Genomic DNA, 7,994 nt, shown 5'->3' on the forward strand with positions numbered 1-7,994 from the left:
CTCCTCTCCTCTCCTCTCCTCTCCTCTCCTCTCCTCTCCTCTCCTCTCCTCTCCTCTCCTTTCCTCGTCTTTTCCATGGTTCTTATTCCCTGGTCTGTTGCTTTTCCCCCAAATGTGCCTGGGCACTGTCACATGTGATACTTATGGAGTTAGTTTCATTACTAGAAATGCTCCCTAGAGCATTTTGTAGGGAGAACAAAACAAAAACAAGAGAAAGGAAAAATGGCTGACATAAGCACCTTTTTTTTTTCCTATTTTACAGATGTAGAAATCAAGACACATGGCCAAGTTGAGTAGAAGACAAGGTTTGCGTAAGAAAAAGTTAGTGGCAAAAGTCCAGATAAGACACAGGTCCTTCCATTTTTGCTCCTATTGTTCTTCTGTATAAACAAGTCAATGTCTGAGGGAAGATAAAGTGTTTTTAAATAACGTTACTCCAGAAAGGAAGCTTCGCCAATTCATAAAACCTTAATAAAATATGTTTCCCTTGACTTTTAGAGAGGGCATTTTCTAAAATTGTTAGCTCATTAAACTGGAGAAAAAGCTTTGAAGTTTTTATACTGTGAACTGATGAGATTTGCAGCAAGGCACGGGGAAAGCCAGGGCTCTGTGAGGGAGAGGCTTTGCCTGGCTGCAGGGCCTGGCTAATCCCAGTTATCACCTGTATTTTTCTGAGGTGTGAGAAATGAGTTCAAAATGAGCAGAGAGGCGAGGGCTGGTGGCTTTAGAAGTTTACAATGTTTTACTTTGCATCCATTTTTTTAATTTCTATTTACTCCTAAAACTGTGATGGTAATTAAGCAGAGGTGCCCATATGGGATTTGGGGAACTTTCTGGATCTGGGCATGAAGCTTACTGCATCATCCTTTCTGTTTTGTATCCTTTCCTTTTTGTTTACATTTTCCTTGCCTGACACACTTCCTTAGTTGTGTGTGATTATTCTTTTTTTTTTTTCTCTCAAATTATTTGTCAGTTTAAGTTAAAGAAGACATATTTTTCTCTATTGAAGAGCCAAATCTCAGCTCTACTTCAGCTTGTTACAGCATTACATTCCTGTCTGTAGCAGCTTTTTAGAAAGCATTTGAGAAAACTGAAAAAAAGGAGAATGCTAAAAGAGAAGTTTGAGGACAGGTTTTTTTTTTGGATTTTTAATCCAAAAATCAAAATGTATCTTGGAAGGATTTTAATGCATCCACAACTTAGCTTTTTTTTTATTATTTTACTGTGAGGAAGAACCTCCTGTACTAAACATGCAAATTAAAAATTCAGTTAGGTTCTTAAAATACTGTAGCCTATAAATAGAATGTGAATAATGCAGCTAGGCAGTGTTATAATAAAATATCCTTTTCTTATATAAGGAAAATGAGGATGACCTTCATAACTCACTGTAAGCTCTCCCTTTTATGAATTATGACCCATTCAACTATTAGTGGAATTAAAATCTATAACAGCACCAGTCATTGCACTGTGTCCCTGTGGAGCCCTTTCTCTTCCTGTCAATGTGAGGGAGTCTGCAGCCTCTGCAGGTACATGGGGGTGACATGTTTATAGCCCAAGCAAAGACAGAGGGTGCTTGCTCCACTTCTGTGGCTCGTGGCTTTCTATGACTTTGTGTGTTTTTATGCTTGAAGAGCAGCAACGTAGATTGATGGTCACTGGGCTGAGAGTCACGGTAATAGGTAGTTAAGACTGCATGACATCAGGCATGCACACTCATAGTACACGTGATGCCCCGCACCAGGAGGCTGTGCTGAAATCAGGAATTCAAATTCAATCTAAGACACATCTTAGACAATCTAAGACAAATTCAATCTAAGAGTTGTGACGTGGGGCTCTGGTTTGATTGTTTGCTTCTAATGCCTTCTGAACTTGAATCATTGGAAGTTTTGTTAATTCCTACCTGAACTGAACTTGAACTAAATTTTGCAAAACTGGGTCAGGTTGAATCTCTGGTTCAAATATACAGAAGTTGCTCTTGCACGTCACAATTATCAATGACTTGATTCCTCCCCGATAAAATTCAAGTCCTTCCTTCAGTGCACTGTTCAAGGAAAGCCTTTCTTCTCACTCTTCACAAAAGAAAGCACCTGACAAAACTGTTTTTTCCCTTCCAAAGAGATTAATCTATCTGTTTTTTTTTTAAACTGACTGCTGTTATCTATTAACTGACAGCATTTTTAGTGAGTAGCACTAGTGCGTTAGTTTTATTTCTAATATCTGCAACTGGAGCTAAGTAGCTTCCCAAAAACTAGTATGGAATTAAAGCGAATTTTCTGTGTATTTAAGGCATGCAAGTAATTTTGGTATCGTGAGGAAGATAATTAGTTTTGTTTCTCAAGGTAGGGCTAACAGAGAAAGCATGTACTATTTTGAGGATGAGTTGCTAGGCTGAGAATTATGGCCAAGCTGAAAGCAATCCTGCATCTTAGTCAACATCTGAAAACAGAAACCCAGTAATGACTCGATTTATTTAACTCTCTAATGGGGATTGGCATAACCAGTTTCACAGGATCTCATGGAAAAATATATTCCTTACATTTTTTTAACTATTCAAGCATGTAGCTAGTTCATCGTGGTTAATTAGGTGTTCTGAATTATCATCTTCAATTGTTACAAATGTCATATCCTTTGATGGTATTGGCTGCATAATAAGAAGCTGTCTTAGTTTCAGTTATCTGTGGGGTCTGTGATTGATCAGTTTTTGACAAGAAAGACTTGTTAACAGGGCTGCATGGTGAAGCAGTCAGTGGAAAAATCCCTTTCAGAATGTTTCTATCTAATTTTGGAGAGCCGCCGCTGCCACACATGAAATAACAACACGATTGAATTTCCTTTTGCTGGCATTTAGCAGGACCTATGGGGGTGTCTAGAAATCAATGGGGGATCAGGAGCCTGGAAAATTACCTACTTGAAGAATTAATGAACTATAATTCCATATTACATCCTCAATCACATTTTGCTTCCTTTTCATTAATGGAACGAAATTAGTTTTCCATGGACAGGGTACTCAAAAAAAAAAAAAAAAAAAAAAGGCAATCATGCTCTTGCTAGGATTAAAAAGAAAATGTTTTATTTTTTCATGCAATGTGACAGTTGGAAACTTATACAGAAGAACATATCTTATATAGAAGAACATATTGACTCAACCTATTGAAGTAGTTTTTATAACTACTTTTACAGCACTTGTTCTGAGGTTCCTACCTTTTGAGCCGGATTATGGATTTAGGCTGCTTCAGTCAGAACTTCTACTAGAGCCATGAAGGTACCGAGGCAGGAGCAGCAGGTCCAAAGGCGTGCCCGAGGCATCTCCTCCTGCGCTGGCCTGCTCCCCTTTCCAGAGGAACAGGAAAGGGAACAGGAGAAGGAAACAGGATCATCTTCACTGCTCTCCGAAGACTTTATCTGAGACAGCCAATATTTATCGTGCTATACAGAGAAAATCTTCATGAAATCAGCTTTTGCTAGGGTAAAAGAGCAGGTGACTCTTTACTGTATGCTACAGGCCAACTTTAGTCTAGACCTTCATAATTTAAAGGTAAAATTGAATGAAATGTTGGAATACAAATATAGGGAAACTCAAGATTATTCCATAGTTCAGTGGGAACTTTGTAGGTGCCCGTACAGTGGTAAGTGTGTTACAGCAGTCATGGGCTGTTATTGTATCTTTAAAGAGTTACTGGAAACTGAACAAATCTGAGTAAGAGTCTAAAGAAAATCAAGTTCTAGAACTTTTATTAACCGAGGAAGAAAATTCCTTTGGGAATCACCATCATCATCAGCAGCAACAGTATTAGAAGAAAGGAGCTCATCAGCCTTTACAAAACAGATTTAAAATGCATTCTAAACAACATTGGTTGTATCATATAACTGATATCTCCCTGGATTGTTTCATAAGTCTCAAATTCTGTATTCTTCTTTTTTATCTTTCTGTGTGATGTTTATATGCCTGCAATATATAGGAATGTAGTGAGGCTGAAATCCCAAAGGCTGATAATTTTGTTTTAGCAGCAAGATAGCTCTAGTATATTGAACCAGTTTCAGGCTACTATGTTTCTCCGTTGGGACCTGATTTTTACATAAGATCTCAAGTCAAAGATCTGATTGAACAGCAAGGTCTTCTCAAGTATGATCATATTAGAAATCTTCTGTCATATGAAATCCAACCAAAACACCTTTTTAAAATGTAAAGAGATCGGGACTCCAGAATTTGCAGTAGGTGCAATGAAGTCTTTTCATGGCCATTCCAGAAAATTGAGTTATGACAGCAGGTATGTTACACACAGTATAGTGAACTTTGATTTTGTCATATTGAATAAGATTGATGCCTTTTCCCTATTGTGAACCTATAACTCAAACACCCTCTTAATCCTACCAAGCATGAGTGTTAAGCCTGAAAATTTAGGATGTGGTCTTTTACACCCAGACTGCACATAGCATCCTTGAAAGCAGATAATAGAAATATGCAAAACTTACTACGGTCTGACTGTTTCAAGTAGACCTGTGAAAGGGCATTGCAGGCTCATCTTTATGTACAGCTTCATAGTTTGTGTGTCCCACAGCTGCTTCCTTCTTCAGTGATGGGTTTTGAAGGGACACTTCCTTCAGCATAGGCACCTTGTTTATACTGGACTGGGATGTAGGGCTGGGATGTGGGTGGCTCTGGAGGTTAGCCTTAGACTGGGAAGCTGTTGCCTTTGAAATGAGATTTCGGACTGAGCCTAGTTCAGAAGTGACTGAAATAATGGAATTTGCTGGCTGCTTGTTAGTGTTTGAAAACCCATGTGGTGATGAGAGCACTGGGGCAGATATTACTGCAACTGGAAGTGTCTGTTACTTGGCAGTCTTAGCTGACTACTATGTGGCATACTGCCCCAGAAAGTAACCTCCAGAATGGAAATAACTCAATACTAAATATTCACAGCTTTGAACCAGTGGATGTTTTCTTCTTGAATGGAAAGGACTTTGGGGCTTTGTTTTAGAACTGGATAGAGAGGTTTGTGAAAGAAAGGATTTTAGGAGTTGTGCTCTCTGTAACTTTGTGCTTGGTGGTGGTGTACAGGCTCTTGAGAGAGCAGGATTTGGTGATTAATATCTCAATCTTGAAATGAGAGCAATGTAAAATGGTAGAACTGCCCCTGCTCTCCCCCCACACTGTGGTTCTTTGTTGAGTGCAGCCTGGCCACATTAGAGAGCTTGGGCCTGTCGCTGGATGAAAGAGCACAGCTATCTTTCAAATTGGCAATTTTATAGCACTTTCAATCTTCAAAAGCTCTTATTATACAAAAATTCTCTAATAATATTCATCAGACTGCTGGCTTTTCTTTTTTCATGCTGTACCGGTGGATAATTTGCTAATGATCTTATTTGACTCTTCAGGGAGCAGAGTTTTCGCAGTCTCCCTGAGAGCAAGGGATATAATAGCTGTAACTGTTGCCACAGCTCAGGAAATGAGTGATTCAGAGGTGCAAAGAAGGTGATGTGGAAGAGCAAGTCTTTTCTTCATCTCAAGCAGAGCTGGTTGCTTACCCTGCTTGCATTCACAAAGCGCCAGGCATTACGACTGTTTTATTAGAGTGGGCCTTCAATTAGCAAAAATGTGAGGCTTTTTTTTTCCTGCTTGAAAAATGGGTAGCATAATATGGAAATAAGCAGGTTGGCTGATTTCAGTTCAAGAAAAACACACAGAAGAAAAACTGAATAATTTAAAAGCAAAGCACGTGGAACATGAACATGTAATAATGAATTAGGCTGCTTGGTGGCAGTGGGATGTGCGTGCAGTTGCTTTGAGCACATTCACAAATTCTGCAGGGTAGACAGAGTGAGTCCTCGTTTCCTGGTGTTTTGTGGTGCTCACCAGTGTCACACTTGCATGTTCTCCAGACGCAAGAGCAGGAATCACCAGTCTGCTGCCAGGCACATTCCCCAGGGTGGAAATGCAGCCGGACGGCTCGGGAGGTGCCCAAGCTGCCCTGCCAGTTGTGGAGATGCTCTCCAGCCTGGAGGGTGAAGGCTACTTCCAGCTTGTCTCAGTGTTCCTTTGTGGTCTGAAGCTGCCAATCTGGAAGATTTGGTTTGTGCAATTTTGCATTTACATAAAAAGTAGAAAAAATGGAGAAGATACTGCCTGCATAGTAGTCAGTGGGAATTCAGCCCTCAATTGCAGTGGGACCAGAGCTGAAGCTGTAGACCACGTGCTTTGAACCTTCACATACCTAAGACTCTATTTTACTTCCTGGATGAGATGCTTTCATTTTTTTTTTCTCCTTTGCCACTGCTGCGTCTATCTAGTGGAAGAAAAGAGCCTGCATATGCAGAATAAGATGTCCAATTTGTGTACTTGCTTGTAAATACCTGCTGTTGAAAAAGGACCATCACTTCTTTACTCATACTTAGAAACTTTAATTTCTTTCAAAAGTGAAAATATAATGCCGTTTCAGTAACCTCCTTCTGTAGAAGAGTATTTCATGTTCTTTGTGCCTTTCTAGTACCGCTTCAAACGGGGACTTCATTAGGGCTGTTAATGTTCCATATAGTCCACTGCTAGAGCATAGCCACTGGCCAAGCCAAACTTCAATTAGTTTTTTCTTCTCCTGTCAGCTCCCACCTCTGACTGAGCAGCTGCAAGATGATTCATTGGAGAATGTTTCACCATAGGAAAGAGAAAAATTATTTTTGGCTGATTTGCCCATACTAATAAGATCCTTTCAGTTGTAGATCCTTTCACAGCACTTCCTGAGCCATGCTATGCCCATTTGAAAATAGAAATCCTTTTATCCGAATGTCAAGAAAATTTTCCATGAAATCAGTGCTTTAGCTCTACAAAACGCATTTCTGCTTCATTTTCTTGTTTAGCAGATTTGCAACAGTTGTTTTGTCCCATTACAGTGCAAGTCTCTACAAGAGATAACAATCAGCATTATTTGGAAGATTTAGAAATAAATTTTATACAAAACATATATTTCCTGAAACCCACCAGCATGCACTGTAAGATCTTTTGCGTAAAAAATTAGTGGTGAGAAGGTTTTTGGGGATATCTTGTTTGCTGCATTTACAGAAGAATGGACTGTTCAACACTGGTTCAGGAGTGGTTCAAATTAAGTGGTTTGTGGGCAAAGCAGCTGTCAAGAACAGGTCATTTCTTGAAGACCGTCCATGTGCTGCCACCAGCACTTGTTCGCAGCCACTCTTACCTGCCTCCACTCAGCAGCTTTGCATGCAGCCGTAGCAAAGCTCAGGGAATAAATTTCTCTGCTTATTGGCATCTGATGAAGCATTTCATCCCAAGTAATATTTCTTGGGATATAGGTTTGTCAGATAAATACAGAAGAGCTCCTGTGTTTGTCAGTTCACCAATACTGACATGACATTCAGGGTTTATTTTCCTGAATAAGCAGTGAGTTCATCAGAATGCGTTCAACCTTTGCCTGCAGCACCCTGCTCGTAATTATAAAGCTTACAGATTCACAAATAAATTGTTCTGAAGAGAAGAACACAGGCTTTCTTTAATTCATATCCGTTATTTTGACCTAAATAAGACTTTTTCCTCTACCTCGTCACCAATAAATAAATTCCACTTTTGAGGAGGAGAGATATATGCTACCCAGAGTTTTAATGTGTGTTACGAGGGTTGCAAGGCAGTGAATATAAAGGTCTGAACAAGAGCCCTCTGCCTTTTCAGCTTCAGACCCCCCGCTCCATCGATTCAGTGGTGCTTGCAGCCTTGGCCACGCTCACCAAGTTATCCTCTGTGGAGCAGATATCTCCAGCCTTTGGAGAAGTAACTTAGATCATGCCCCAACAAGCAAGCTATCTTCTTGCATATTTCCCCATAGTATGCTAAGTTCTGCATTGTAGACCTTTATTTTTCCCTTCTCCTTCCCTTCCCTTCCCTTCCCTTCCCTTCCCTTCCCTTCCCTTCCCTTCCCTTCCCTTCCCTTCCCTCTCCTTCCCTTCCCTCTCCTTCCCTTCCCTTCCCTCTCCTTCCCTTCCCTTCC

At 40.1% G+C, this 7,994-nt stretch overlaps 1 protein-coding gene and 1 long non-coding RNA gene across 2 annotated transcripts in view; one reads left to right on the top strand and one right to left on the bottom strand.

Annotated features, from left to right (window-relative positions):
* Positions 1 to 7,994, top strand: part of NELL2 (neural EGFL like 2) — a 136,448-nt gene that overhangs the window by 109,038 nt on the left and 19,416 nt on the right. The window lies entirely within an intron of this gene.
* Positions 6,660 to 7,994, bottom strand: part of LOC112956780 — a 1,852-nt gene continuing 517 nt past the window's right edge. The window contains exon 2 of the long non-coding RNA XR_003251101.1: positions 6,660 to 6,894. This is a non-coding gene — a long non-coding RNA (uncharacterized LOC112956780). The remainder of the gene's footprint in view (positions 6,895 to 7,994) is intronic.

The sequence above is a fragment of the Nothoprocta perdicaria genome, unplaced genomic scaffold (genome assembly GCF_003342845.1).
Source record: "Nothoprocta perdicaria isolate Ctin4 unplaced genomic scaffold, notPer1 scaffold_67, whole genome shotgun sequence".
In the NCBI taxonomy this organism is placed as follows: domain Eukaryota; kingdom Metazoa; phylum Chordata; class Aves; order Tinamiformes; family Tinamidae; genus Nothoprocta; species Nothoprocta perdicaria.